We start from the raw sequence: 16,505 nt of genomic DNA, 5'->3' as shown, positions 1-16,505 counted from the left end.
GTTTTAGTACCTTAAAACCGACTTAATTATTTTTTTAAAAAACTTAAATTACTTAAAAAATAAGAGGTCTACAAAAAAACCGATTGCATATCTGAATTCTATGAAAAATTTTACATCTACTACTTACTGAAAGAACCGGCTAGCTATCTTAAATAAAAAGCAAAAAAGTTGATACAACTTCTTTGTAAATTTATTTAGAAATAAAAATGATTATTAAGACCTTTTCTAAAATATAATTAATAATAAATCGTCTGAAAAGAAACTTGCTTATTTATTAATTTGCTATTATTAGTAAATCTTTTCATGTCTATAATTAACTTTTGACTTAAATTTTTGAAAAGAGTAAGATAAACAAAAAAAAATCAAGAATGTCTTTTTAATCTTAATTTTTAGTAAGTTAGTTGGCGGTAAACGAAAACAGGGCCCGACGGTCGCCCATTTATAGAGTAGTTAGGCTTAATGGCAGATAATTCAGCGGTTAACAGATAAAGTTATAAAAAAAGTGTACACAGCACATCACCTCCTAGATGCCCCCTAGAGGCCCCTTATTCTATGGTAGCCGCTAGTAAAGAATAACGCAGCTATGACAACCGAGCCTTGAAAAAGAAATATATATTGTTACGTCTAAAAATGAATTTTAAGCCCTAATAACCCTAATGGAATTGTGTTTTAAATTTATTTAGCTGTGATATTCCAAAACCCTTTGTACGCCACGAGCCAAAGACATAAACCTACATATATACACAAAGAAGAAAAAAACAGGGACCTAAAGGAATAAGACAATGATCAATAAATTGTTGAACATTCCCAATGATGATACATAAAATTCAATCAAAGTCCCTAAAGTTTGTAAGCCAACAAACAAGAAAACGTTATTATAAAACTTTGGGGACTAGTGTATAAACAACCTAATTTCCCCTCCCTACCTGCCTCTCCCTACATACTTACAAAAAAAGTAGGTGCTATGGATTTAGGGAAAACCCCTTGGTATTATTTAGCTATACTACGGCTATAACATCTTTATTAAATTAATATCTTACATTAAAACAAGTTAGGATGTATGGGTTGAAAAGTTTTGACTTCAGTTTGTCTAAAATATTACTGGATATATTATACGTGGATATATTGACAGGCGAAAATTTGTCGTTATCTTAGGTTGCCGATATGGACCTAATTTATTGGTCAATTCGTTCATTCGGCAGGAAGAGAAAGGTTGGGGTAAAGAGGGTAACGTTATTTTAGACAGCTCTAAGTATCACTTTATTGAAGTACATGAAAATCTGGAAAAACATCCATGTTTTAAATATTGATTTAAATATTGTAACTAAGGTTAGATTTTTTTTTCATTTACCTATCCTTATATCCCTGTGTTTCTACCATAACAACAAGAAATAATATACCTATATTCCTGAGTATAAACCACAAATAGTCAGCGAGATAGGGGACATTTGACTGTTTATTACACTAGTTCCCAAAGTTTTATAATGACTTTTTCTTATTCGTTGGCTCAACAACTTTGGGGACTTTTATTTAATTTTGATTTGTTGGTTCATTAACTTGAGTGTCCAAACGTTTCAGCTACAAATTGTAATATACAGAAGGGGTAATTTTGTGTATCATCATTGGGGATGTATATCAATATATCGGCCATTGTCTTATCCCTTTAGATCCCTGACAAATAGTAAGCTATAACAACAAGAAAGATTAAAATCACAACCCATAATCATGGATTAAACTGTGCTCTGGATTATAAAGATTTGGTCTGTTTAATCTGGGCTTACAAAATTGAGAACTATGGGCAACATTGTTTTTTACTTTAACAATGTGTCTATACGTTAGTCCATACGTTATTTATGGATTACTTGAGCAATATGCTATATTTTTTTCGTATAGCAACTCATTACAGTCAATCAGTTGCTTATTCAATTTTTTATTCCGAAGGCGAAAGGGCATAAACTTTTGGGAACAGCATTTATTTGGGACTTTCTGTTTCTTCCTCAATATATACTAAAAGTGTTATTTTTCTGTTCATTTAAAATTGTTAGGCTTGTTGTTCTCCCTGTTACATTTGTGTATTAAATCAAATCTAAAGGGATGAATGATGTTTATCCCCATTCATGATACACAAAATTACCTCTTCTGTAGATTACAACAAGTGGTTGAAAAGTTTGGACACTCAACTTAATGAACCATCCAATTAAAATTGAATAAAAGTCTCAAAAGTTGTTAAGCCAACGTTATTTTATTATAATAAAACGTTTTTATAAAACTCTGAGAACTTGTTTAATAAACAATGTCCACTCCTTTCCTGGTATTAAATATTAATAGTTACCTAACCATGAGCTTATATATGTTCTTATTGTTATTTGAGAGACACACTCAAAATTGGGACAGAAATTCTGAGATTTTAATCAATCAGCATTGTACAATATTTGTGGACTTTTTCCATTAATAATTAATTCTTTAGATTCTAATTCGGGGCATCTTACGTCCGTACGTCCGTCCGTAACGTTAATTTAGGCATTTAGAATTGTTCTATCGATTTCAAACTTTCCATGATGATTCCTGTTTTAGTTAGGTACGATTTAGAAAGTGTAGCAACTCTATAATCGTTATCAGAATGTCCGTTAGTTTATTTTAAACATGTTGATTTTTACTTTTTATGTTATATAATCATCCGATTGATCTGGTTTTTGGAGTTCTGATTCCTAATTCAATAAGGTACAATTTTATGCAGAGGGAAGGATATCTATAATCAAGTCCCAATAATGTCAGTATTTCCTTATACTATATTCTGTATTTACTAAGTTTTGCAACAAATTTACGTATAGTTTTGCCATATATAAATATATTTAGTATATTCAGTTCTGACACTCTACAAGAGTTATTGTTCGTCTGTCATATCGTTTAAGAGCTTCGTTTTTATGGATTTTATGTATGTTGTCATCCTTGTTTTCACAGTAAAATTATAGAAAACATATTTGTATCCTAGAACTTGAACAAAGGAAATGTTGATATATTTAGGTTGGTTGGATATTACTGTTAATTCCTTAAAAGGGCTTTATAATGCTTTATTTTAGTAGCGAAGCTACTCTGTAACTCACTTTGTTTGTCCGTCTGTTTGTAACGCTATGGGGAAAATGTGATTTTTCCAGCTGATATTAAGGATTGACATCTGAAATTTTTAGTGAAGATTCCTATGACATATGCGCATCTAATCTTTACATTGTTTTGTCCATCTGTCTGTTGGTAATGCTTTAAACGATGGCATATGTTGTTCTTTAAAGGTTTAGTAATTTTTTTTGTTTTGCATATTCTCTCCTTTTTTTCGTTGTTATAAGAACTAAACTTCTGCTCTATAACTCACTTTGTCTGGTTGTCCATTCCAAATCAGTGGCCTAACTATTAAATTTTATTCTAGCTTCTTTATTTCTAGTAAAAATTTAGGACCTCTTTAGGGACTATAGAAATAGCTTGAAACCATTCCAATTAAATATCAACATAAAAAGGCCAAAAACCATCAAATAAGCTATGTGAAGCTTGCCCTGAAAAAGAGAATTAAATAAGTACAGTGGTTTTTGAGAATCTAAGCTTCAGACGACAAAAGCCCCTTATCTATGATACAAAGTAGAACGATGTCCAACCTCCCACCACCCTCCCAAGAGAAATCACAACAAAATCGAAATTTAAAAAAAATATTTGAGTGACTTGAACGTTACTAAAGAGGTATCGTAGAGACTTGATCGCAACATAAAGAAGTATCGTAGATACTTAAACCAAAAAATAAACATTTAAAGTGCCACTAGAGGCCTCTAGGGGGCACAGCCGCTAGTATTATATAAATGCAAACAAAGCCATTAGCAAATGTAATAAAGAAAAACAATTATATTGTTGTTGCAAGACTAAATTAAAAACCAAACACATAACATGACTGTATATAGTTCAATTCTTTTCTTTGCAGGAGTTATATATACCAACATAATGGATATAGGATATATGTGGATACATTGTTGTCAATTTAGCTTGCTAATATGGACCTCATTTATTAGTCAGTTTGTTCATGCAGTAGGGGGGGGAGGAAATGCTGGTATTGTTATTTTACCCAACTGCGAGTTTCACTTTATTAGAGTACATGTAAATCTGGTGCAACATCCAAGTAATAATAGATCGATTTATATATACCAACATTTATATACACACACACACACATTTTATCTTTACGTTCACACACTTTCACACACACACACACACATATCCGCTGCTTGAAATAGATCAGTCGCTAACCAACCGTAGTCTGGGAGAGAACCTACGCACCGCGCGCTAACGCCACAAAATTTACGCTCGCGCACTCCGTGTAGAGCGTAGAACACAAACGCGCCGCGCTTTACATAAACCATTCAACGTATGAAGAACTCCGTATATTAAGAATAAAAAAGCATAAGCATCAAAATATAACCATACCTTTTAAGCATATATGAGTGTTTAAAATCGTGACAGCCATCACGAAATGATGAGAATATGATGCCAAAAAAGCAAACTTGAGCCTTGTTTAAGTGATTGTTATAATGATGGATGGCTTGGATATCCACAAAAATGTCATGTCCCCCACCTCCCAAAACCATTGAATATGTGATTCTGTGAGTTCTTGTTGTGCATTATAACCATATTCAAATAATAGATGAATAGGAGACAAAATTGAAGATTTTTGCAAAATTTTAATGCAATATTCTTCTTTTGTTACTTGTTAAATAAATACACACATGCATGTGAGCTAAAGCTGTAAAAAAATATAATGTGTGAATAATATAGCTTCTAAGAAGTGATATAAAAGTGAGAATCTGGTAGTAGAAGCAGCCATTGTGTTTCAGCAAGGAGTAAATTAACTCATATCCGCTGTACTATACTACTACGTCATCATTAGTTATATTCTAAAATTGGTGGATTTTTTTACAGTTAAAAATAAAGCACAGAAACAAAACAATACCAAATTTGGAGAAAAAATAAAGTAAGTTATAAATATCAATTTGATTTTAAAACAAGTTTGATTACATTCATAAATCAGGGATTTAAAAGGATAAGACAATGGCCGATAAATTGATGTACAGCCCCAATTATGATACACAAAATTAACCCTTCTGTAGATTTCAGTTATAAGTCGAAACATTCAGACACTCAACTTAAATAACGAACCAATCAAAATTCAATAGAAGTCCCCTAAATTGTTTAGCTATCGAATAAGTAAACGTTAGTAAAAAACTTTAGGGACCTCCCACTGACAAACAGACATTGTAAGTTATAGAATAGTTTCAAGCATTAAAACAGTGTTTTTTTCCTTTTAAAAGAAAATATGGTTTCTTGTTAAATCCTAGATTCTATCTAAGACGTAAAAGAAGTTCCAGCTAAAATTTATTTTGGGTATAAATTATTTTTTAAAGGATAACTATTTTTACCAAGAAAGGTCTTTTATGATGGTATGAAAAGGTTAAATGGAGAGTAAAATGTTTTAAATGCACGATTTTCCAAAAACAAGGATGAAAACATTCATTATTATGCTAAAAGTTTTAATTTAAACGTTAATAACTCTTCAATACCGACAATAGATGTCGTTTAATATGAATATCTTTGCAATGATTTATTCAATATCTAAAGACTATGTTATAGAGAATCTATGATTTTAATAAAGATTTTATTATTGAAGGTTTATACCAGCGAATGTCGTAAATTCACAGGTTTTGTGTTTGAAACAGCAAAAGCCACAAAAATGTTTTCTTACACTCTCTCCGAAGGGTGGGGGTAAAGGGGTGTTTATACCCCCTCAAACTTTAAAACCTCTCATTTTACCCCCCTCAAAATTTTCAAAAATACATCAGATTACCCCTTCAAACTTGAAACTTAATTATGGAATGAAAACGAAGTAGCTGGTTTCGTCGTATTTTCACAATAGTTTTTTTTTCTTATTTTAAGCCCCTGCGGGGCAATCATAAATATTTATCTAACCTAACCTATCAATTAGCTACTGTGAAAATGCGACGAAACCTTTTACTTCGTTTTCTTTCCATGATCCTATTATTTTGCTTCGCTATACCCTTCCCTTTATAAAATACTGTATAGATTTAGCTATACTATACCCTCCCCTAATAGAATTAGGAGAGAAGAACTATAGTGTGAACCCCTTTTTCATAAATCTTACAAAGGAACTCCTCCAGCTGACAAAAAACTTTAAAATTTTTCGAGTATATAATTTCTAGAAAGCTAACTTTATATTAAGGAATTCAACAATTCATAGCTAACTTATTAAAGGATTTGTAATATGCTTTACACTATACTAGAATAGTTATTTCTCGCATCGTATTATAAACGGCTTTCCGCGGATATAGAATGTACAATTATGAGATTAAAACTAGTTTTTTTAGCCCCGAGGTGACGAAGTCACCGGCTAAAAAACTAGTTTTAATCTTATGATTGTACATTTCTATATTCGTAGAAAGCTGGATATAATACGATGATAGACATAGTTTTTTCGTATGGATGAGAACCAGTTCCTATCCACCGATAGCAATAATGAGAAATCATGTATCGTATTACAGACAATTTTCAACTAAAATTGAAATAAAAATCATAAAATTATTACCAGTTTTGTTAGCCCAGAGGATTTCATATTATAAGAGAAGCAACTCTATAATTTTGTTTGGACTTATGTTTTGACAAGTTCTGACACTACAAGTTTAAATGTCCTATCGTGGTAGGGGGACAAAGTGTCTCAAAAATCAGCCATGTGACGTCATACAAATTAGGGAGATAATAGGAGAAGTGGGAAAGAAAATAATAGATTGATAATACCTCGTTTTTATGACGTCACAAGGCTGATTTTGTCCCCCTTTCTATCGTGTCAGAGCTTTCTTTATGGATGTTGTCATCCTTGTTATTTTATTAAAAGCGAAGCTTTTCTATAATTAGGGTCGGTCCGTCCGTACGTCCGTCCGTCCGTCCGTCCGAGATAGATAGCTTTTATTCGTTAATTTAGGCATGTTAGAATTGTCCTATCGATTTCAAACTTTGCATGATTATTCCTGTAGTAGTTAGGTACGATTTAGAAAGCGTAGCAACTCTATAATCATTACCAGAATGTCCGTACGTCCATTTTAAACATGTTGATTTTTCTAATTTTTTAACAGCAAATTTTTATGTGATCTAATTATCCGTTTGATCTGGATTTTGGTATATTGATTCCTGGGACAACAAAGAACAATATTTTAAGCGAAGCAACTCTATAATCAAATTCTAAAAATGTAAGTATGTTCATAAACTCAATACCTAAACATTATCCTGTATCAAGAAGTTTTTCAACAAATTTGCTTACAATTTTGCTTCGACGCTTATACTTTTATATTCTGATAATTCAGTTTAGACACTATACAAGTGTTAATGTCCGTTTGTCCTAACGTTTCAGTGCTTCGCTTTTATGGATGTTGTCATCCTTGTTTTTACTATTTCTAAACAATACATCACTCAAAACTTCAAAGTAATAAAAGCATTCTTAATGCCCTTGAACATTTATAAATAATGTGTGTGTGTGTGTGTGTGTGTGTGTGTGTGTGTGTGTGTATGTGTGTGTTTATGAGGGATTAGGTGTGTTTGGCTCTTTTAAGCCTACCCATTACAGGGATCTAGAGCATTAAGCATTTAACATTTCAAGACATTTTACACTTTTTAAAAAGCGAAGCTTTTCTATAATTAGGGTCGGTCCGTCCGTCCGTCCGTACGTCCGTCCGTCCGTCCGAGATAGATAACTTTTATTCGTTAATTTAGGCATGTTAGAATTGTCCTATCGATTTCAAACTTTGCATGATGATTCCTGTAGTAGTTGGGTACGATTTAGAAAGCGCAGCAACTCTATAATCAGTACCAGAATGTCCGTACGTCCATTTTAAACATGTTGATTTTTCTACTTTTTTAACAACAAATTTTCAAGTGTTTTAATTATCTGTTTGATCTGATTTTTGGTATATTGATTCCTGGGACAACAAAGAACAATATTATAAGCGAAGCAACTCTATAATCAAGTCCAAAAATGTAAGTGTGTCCATAAACATTATCCCGTTTTTAAGCAGTTTTTCAACAAATTTACCTACAATTTTGATTCGACATTTATACATTTATGTTCCGATTTTTCAGTTCAGATACTATACAAGTGTTAATGTCCGTTTGTCCTACAGTTTCAGTGCTTCGCTTTTATGGATGTTGTCATCCTTGTTTAATTTAAGTATTTGTGTCAAATTTCTTTAGTTTAATAGTTTAAAAATTTATAGCTAACATAACAACTATGATGACATTACTACAGAAAACCTATAGCTATTCTAGTTAGTATATTAAAGCCATAGTTTAATTTTGAAGAAATAACAAGTAACGAGAAAAAACTTTGTCGATTGTTTTATTTAAGAACAAGCGGCTGCGCTCCGCATTTAGAAGCTCTGTATTCCAAGGAGTAAGTAAAGTAGATATTAAAAATTAAATAGCCTAAAACCAACTAGGGACCATTATGAAGCTCCAATATAAGGGAGAACTCAATCGGTTATCGAAATCTTAAGTTATAGCCTAAATGTTGCCTATTACTTTTATTCGTGATTATGTGTAGTATATTGCAGGTATCTAAAGGGATAAGACAATGACCAATAAATTAATATACATTCTCAATGGTGATACACAAAATTACCTCTTCTGTAGATTACAATTAATAGTTGAAACGTTTGGACACTCAACTTAGCGAACCAACTAATCAAAATTTAATAAAAGTCCTCAAAGTTGTTGAGCCAACGAAAAAGAAAAGGTTATTAATAGATTGAGGACTAGTGTAATAAACGATCCCTCTCTCCCTGGTTGTATTGTGTGTCAATAACTGATTTCAAGTTTAGATAATGCCATCTTGAATGATTTCAAATTACAAGAAGCACTTCTTGGGGTCACCTGAATCTTAGTTTCTGATTGTGTACATAGTTTCCTCATCCAATCTCAATATTTAATACTAGCTAAAAAAGCTTAAAACTTCCCAAAATAATCAACATTTGAAAAATGAAAACTTTGAATGTGTAATGTATAAATCGTTTATACATTTGACCGGAGTAGCTGAAAATAGCTTTTGCAATAGTTGGGTTATCTGTCGTACAACTTCGGAAATTAGGGAATAAATGGGTAATCAATTTTCAGCTGATCCTTCTTGGACATTCCGTGCCACTCATAATAATAACCATTCCAATGTAAATAAACAAAAGTAGGGAAATTACAAGAAGCACTTGTTGGACATTCTGTGCTACTCATAATAATAACCATTCCAATGTAAATAAACAAAAGTAGGAAAATTACAAGAAGCACTTGTTGGACATTCTGTGCTACTCATAATAATAAACATTCTCCAGTGTAAATAAACAAAAGTAGGAAAATTACAAGAAGCACTTGTTGGACATTCTGTGCTACTCATAATAATAACCATTCCAATGTAAATAAACAAAAGTAGGGAAATTACAAGAAGCACTTGTTGGACATTCTGTGCTACTCATAATAATAACCATTCCAATAAAAATAAACAAAAGTAGGGAAATTACAAGAAGCACTTGCTGGACATTCTGTGCTACTCATAATAATAACCATTCCAATGTAAATAAACACAAGTAGGAAAATTACAAGAGGCACTTCTTGGACATTCCGTGCCACTCATAATAATAACCATTCTCCAATGTAAATAAACAAAAGTAGCAAAATTTGAATAGAATAGGTTGAAAATTAATTTGTAAGTCTAAACAAAATTGTACATAAATTTGGTGCAAAATTACGTAATTACAGGATACAGTAAAAGGACATACCTTCAATTTGATTATAGAGATGCCTTGCTAATAATATTGTACTTTGTTGTTCTAGGAATCACTATTACAAAAATTAGATGAAAAAATTGATGTTGGACTTTCCTACGTTTATTATAGAGTTGCTACACTTTCTAAATCGTACCTAACTGTTATAGGAATCATAGTCAACTAACGTGTAAAGAGTACCTTTTCACACGCATTTATCTTAATGCAATGGCATGCACAGACTTTTCAAAGGGGGAAGTATATCTCCATGGAAAGAAAAGAAGAGGGGGATGGCATGTCTTTCTAATTTCAATTAAATTGGGGGTGATGACAAACCAAACACCCACCTTCCCCCCGCTTTTAAAGCTAAATGTTCAATAACTTGATGATAAATTTACATACAGACTTTGAATACAGAAAAACTTGTGCAAATAAACTCCCACAAAACACATTAACGTTGCAATAGTAGAATATAAAGTAAATAAAACTGTTTAATTTGAAATTAAATATCAAAGACTCTTTAGAAATTAAATAGTTTACTTAAGGAAAAGATAGTTTATTTAGAAATGATATTTTCTTTATTAGTAGCATAGCTACTTAGTAATTAAAGTATGTCCGTCAGTCTGTACTATTTTGCACATGAGTTTTTTGGCTTTTGCGCAGCTGAAAGGAAGGAGACATTTGGCTGTTTATTACACTAGTCCCCAAAGTCTTGTAATAAAGTTTTCTTACTCGATGGCTTAACCTTAAGGACTTTTATTGAATTTTGATTGGTTGGTTCATTTAGTTGAGAGTCCAAACTTTTCAACTACTATTTGTTTCTACAGAAGGGTAATTTGTCTATCATCATTGGAGATGTGCATCAATTTTACAGCCATTGTCTTATCCCATTAGATCCCTGGCTTTTGCGAGTGTATTTGTGATTTAGCTGTGTTTCTCATGAACAATGTTTTTCTTGATAATCTGAGAAAATGAATACTTTATTTAGTCAACTTTGTATAGTAGAGTCAAGTGTTGCCCAGCCAGACTTCTATTTATTCCATTAGTTAGAGAATAGGTAAATTGATTTTAGGCTCAGTCCGTCCGTCCTTAACGGTTAGATCTTTTCCTAAATTAACATGTTAGAATTATCCTATCGTTTTCAAACTTTACATGGTAATTGAATTTATCACAATATTATGACTTTATTATGTTTAATTGCCTTAAATAATTAAAATATATAATATAAGCTTTCAATGGATTTTTTTTTATCTTACACCAGATTATCATGTACTCTAATAAAAGAAAAATTGTAGCGGGCAAAACAATGATTCCCACATCCACCCCATTTATCCCAACTTCTACTGGACAAACGAACTGACCATTAGGTGATATATACAGTCTATCCACTTATATTGTTTATTAGTTTTACTATCCTTATATTTGTGAGTGGTTAGTGAGGTGAATAAGATTCAAAGTGTTGATAATGTGCATTTACTAAATTCTTATCAAAAGCCCCAATCAAGATTTAACAAAGGTAGGAAAAGGGAAGGTTCTTAGCAGGAAGGAAATACAATGGTCTGTTTATTACACTAGTCCCCTAGTTTTATACGATCTTTTTTTAACAACTTTGGTGACTTTTATTGAATATTGATTGGTTGAGTGTTTAAATCTTTCAACCACCAATTGTTATCAACAGAAGGGGTAATTTTGTGTATTATCATCAGGAATGTACATCAATTTATTGCCCATTGTCTTATCCCTTTTAATCCCTGGGTTTAGGCCTACCCCTGATGTCTTTTATGAGTTTTAAATAAGTGTCATATAATAGTATTCAAATCTTGGTGTAAAATTTTATGTATTTCGTTCTCCTTATCTCTAAAACAGTTTTCAGTATGACCTCGAAACTGAATAATATCAGCTGGATTAGAACCGGTTCTCAGACATATTAAAAATTCTTCGTATTACAGACAATTTTTAAATAAAAATCATACTTTTAATGTCAGTTTTGTTAGCCCGGGGCTGCGGCCTCTCGTGGTTAACAATACTAGTTTTAAATCTTATGGTTTTTCATTTTAATATCCTCGGACAGCTGCTTTGATTCGATGCAATAAATAACTATTGTTTATCAATTTAGAGAGATTTATTTTTTAGCTAACCCTAACATACACTTTAAAAGCTGACTCGCCAAGAGTATAAAAATCAATTTAATCTGTTGTTAAAGATCTCAGTTCTGACAATAGTTTGAGAGACAGGTGTCAAACAAATTTAGTCCGCCCATACTACATACTGTCAGGGAGAGAGGGGACATTGGGCTTATTATTACACTAGTCCCCAAAGTTTTATAATATTTTTTTCTTATTTGTTAGCTCAACAACTTTGGGGACTTTAATTAAATTTTGATATGTTGGTTCATTAAGTTGAGTGTCCAAAAGTTTCAACTTCTAATTGTAATCTACAGAAGGAGTAGTTTGTGAATAATCATTGGGGATGTATATAAATATAACGGCCATTGTCTTATCCCTTTAGATCCCTGACATACTGTACATATACCAAAATAATATTAGGGGTTATCCAAATATTCGATATCTATATCAAATATTTGAAATTAGTGGTGGCAGCTCTAGTAGTACTTAATTTTTAAAAAATTATTTGAAATTATTAGTGGCAGCTCTAGTAGTACAGTGATGGTTTTAGGCTATTCAATTTGCAGATTTAAGTCTTTGAGATAGTTAGATATTGCCTTTTTAGATATAGTACACCTCTAGTACATTATAATTACCAATTAACGTTCTTGTTTATTGTCGGACTCTAAAACATAGATTGCTTAACATTTAAGAATTGTCTTGTGTACATGTTGTTCTTTTTGTAATCTATGATAAGGAGGATGGAGGGGGGGGGGGGAGGGTTCATTGCTCATAATTCATTTTGTTTATGATAAACCATACTAACCCTAGTTATCTGTTTTTGATTCAACTGTAGGCATTTTGATCCTAAAATGGGCCTAAAGAATGATAAGATTCTTTGTGGACCTCAACACATTGTAAATTTAAAGTCAGGGTGACCAAAACTAAAGTTTTAAAATCGGAGTTACCAAAACAAAATTTAAATCTGCAATCAGGGATCTAAGGTGGTAAGACAAAGGCCGGTAAACTTATGTACATCCCCAATGATGATACACAAAATTACCCCTTCTATAGATTACAATTAGTGGTTGAAATGTTTAGACATCTAATCAAAATTCAATAAAAGGCCTCAAAGTTGTTAAGTTTACGAATAAAAAAAAACGTTTCTATAAAAGTTTGAAGACTAGTGTAATAAACAGCACTAAATCACTTAATTTCCTCTCTGCCAAAACAAAAGTTTTAAAATCAGGGTGACCAAAACAAAAGTTTAATTCTATCTGCTATGCTCTATAAATGGATGTAGAATATACATGGATATTATGACAGGGTAAAAATTGTTGTCAATTTAGCTTACTAATATGAAACACATTTATTGGTCAGTTTGTTCATCCAGTAGAAGGGGAGGGGATTAGGTATAGGGGGTGGATGGGGGATATGGTTATTAAAGCCCAAAATTAAATTCTTTATCACTTGTATGTTAACACCGGATTTTCATCTTGTCTTATATAGTGAAACTTGCAGCAAGCTAAAATGACGATAACCCCCATACACCCGTTTACTTCATCCCCTCTCAACCAACTGAACATTCGGACTAATAACTGAGTTTCATGTTAGCAACCTAAATTGTCGACAATTTATCCCGTGTCATAATATCATGTATATTCTATTTGCAAAGAAAAATAATATCATTTATTTTAATGATTTTATTATTCATTTTTGAAACAAGATAAAAGCATCCGTGTTTGGAGAAACTCTTGTGTGTAAAACACAAATTTCAGGCTTCTATCTATGATACAAAGTAGAAAGATGTCTGTCCGTCTGTCCGTCCGTCCGTCTGAAGCTTAAGATCTCGGTAACCACTGAACCGATTGGATTCTACTCTTCAGGGTATATACCTACTGGTCCTTTGGTGGTTTTAGGCTTTTTTCTTGGAGGGTGGGAAACGTTTCAACTACTAATTGTGACCTTATACAGGAATTGTAATTTTGTCTTATCCCTTTAGTTCCCTGCATACAAACGGACAGTTTGATATGAATGTAGCTGCGCTACTAAATTGATGTCATGATGATATAACTAGAGGATAGTTTTATAATTGTCATTGCTCATTACTTTTTCAATTAAACTTATCAAAATAAAATTGTAAAGACTTTTGATTGAAATTTTAAAGAAACTTTTGTAACTTTTTCAAATTTTCTTTTAATATTAAATATTATATGAAATTTTATGTTATGAAAGTAAAAATTTCTTTAGGAAAGGAATAACAAAGATTTTTATATAATCTGAAAATTTTCTAAATGTTTTTTTTTTATCTTCAAAAGAAGATATTGTACAGTAAAAAAGTATCCCTTATAATCTCTGTGCACTAGGGGGGTATCCTCGAGTCTACATATGTATATAATAAAAAAGACATTTTTAAAGTAAACAAGATTTTAGAAAAGAGACTTAAAGTCTATAAAGGGACTAAAATTTTTTTTCTAATAGTTTTAATCAGGCACAATCAAATGATCCGCCTCTCTATCATTAATGGAAATATAAGCTCTCTAATAAAGTGAAACTCACAGCGGGCTAAAATAAAAATATACCTCAAAACCAGATCCTTTACCCTATCCCATCTCCTCCTAACTGACGAATAAAGGAGTTACATGTTAGCAACTTAAAGTAAAGGCAATTTTTCTTCTGTCATAATATCCATGTATGTTCTACATCCATTAATTTATGTGGCTGCCTCTCTATCCTTTTTATATACTTAATAATGTGGCTAGTATGTGATGTAAATAGCCTATCAAAATGCAAAAGGAGTGTAAATGTCCACATCATGATTACATACATATAAATACAGAGTGGCTAGGCAATATTTCTTTAATAATTAATTTGCATACCCCCCTGATCCTATAATATAAAGTTGTGAATTTTGTTTGTTTGAAGCTTAAGATTTCGATAACTACTGAACTCATTAAGTTTTCCATAATAGGTCTTAGAATGGTTATAGGCTGTTCCATTTTTAGATTCAAATCTTTGTATGGTTTTTGGCTACTTTTTTGCCTCTTACTGTCTTAGAGCCCCAAGATGCCAGGGGTGCAACCGTTAGTAGTATTATATAGAGACACCCTGTACACACACACACACACACACACACACACACACACACACACACACACACACACACATACACACACACTCAATATTAGTGTGTAGAATAATTTTGCATATCTTGCATACCTTTAAAAAGGTCTTTAATTTTAATTCACAATTTGCAAATTAAAATAATCTTCTGATTTTCGAATTTATGTTTAAGCTTTAAATTTATTTTTCTCAAATTTTGTGCTTTTTGATTTATTATTGGACATTGTTAAATTGTACAGCCCAATCAAAATTTAAGAATACCTACAATGTCTTAAGCTATTTTATGAAATAATAATTTAATAACTTAATGAATTGTCCCATCCCACACTGCATTCTTAAAAAATCTTTGTGTGTATAACCAGGGCTCAGCATCCGCGCGTTCGCACCCGGTAAGCCTTAAAGAAATAAACCTTTGAAAATTTAAAAATTCGCTGGAAGTCTAAACCAAATATGACAATCCCCCTATTTAATAAAAGCATTTAAACGGTTTTCACTTTGAGGCTTCTTTGCGGCTGACGTCAGCGTCTGCCGAGCCCTGGTAATAATAACGCTCATAATTTCGCATATCTGACGGTAACATTTGCACACACACAAACACACACACTCACTCATACACACACACACACACACATACACACACACACACACATATGAAGCCTTTTAAGCCCCTAATGTTAACCCATTAATGTCAAAATATTATGGAATGTTCAAATATATACAATATAGAATATACGTGGATATTATGACAGGGGAAAATTGTCGTCAATTTAGATTGCTAACATAGAAGGAACTATTTTATTGGTCAGTTCTTTCATCCAGTATGAGGGGAGGGGATTGGGTAAAGGGTGTGGATTTATTTTAGCCTGCCGTAATTTTTTACTTTATTAGAGAACATGAAAATCTGGTGTAACATCCAAGTAATAATAAATACATTAATGTTCACGTACAAGTTATTATTCTTGTACTTGTTTAAGATACAACTTTTTTCATGTATAGCTAAATTTTAAAGCCATTCTAGATATCTAAATTGACATTTAAGAATGCAAGATTGTTTAGATACATTTAGATCCCCTAGAAAAAATTGGGGGTGGGGGTTGTAGTCAAGCCATTTTTAAATAAAGAAAATGTTTTTTTTTTAATCTAAGGGGGTATTTTTTCTAGGGGCGATATCTATTGGGAGGAAAATAAACCTTTAAAAAATCAATATTTTTGAATTCACGCCAACAGAATATTTCAAGCTTTATCCTAATTATGAAAATATTTATATTTATATTTAATAACGATACTGTGGTATCCGCCTAGGGTAAATGGCAGACACCAGAGTTCGAATAAAGACTACGGCAGTGTGAACAGACGTGGACACCTATACTATAGAGAAGCTACGCTTCTCTAGCAATCACTAAATAATAAACATAGTCTATTCAGTTGTTTCTTT

The sequence above is a fragment of the Acartia tonsa genome, chromosome 2 (genome assembly GCF_053477335.1).
Source record: "Acartia tonsa isolate MP-2025a chromosome 2, ASM5347733v1, whole genome shotgun sequence".
NCBI classification, from domain to species: domain Eukaryota; kingdom Metazoa; phylum Arthropoda; class Copepoda; order Calanoida; family Acartiidae; genus Acartia; species Acartia tonsa.
The sequence above is the reverse complement of the archived record's forward strand: the minus strand, read 5'-3'. Positions refer to the sequence as shown.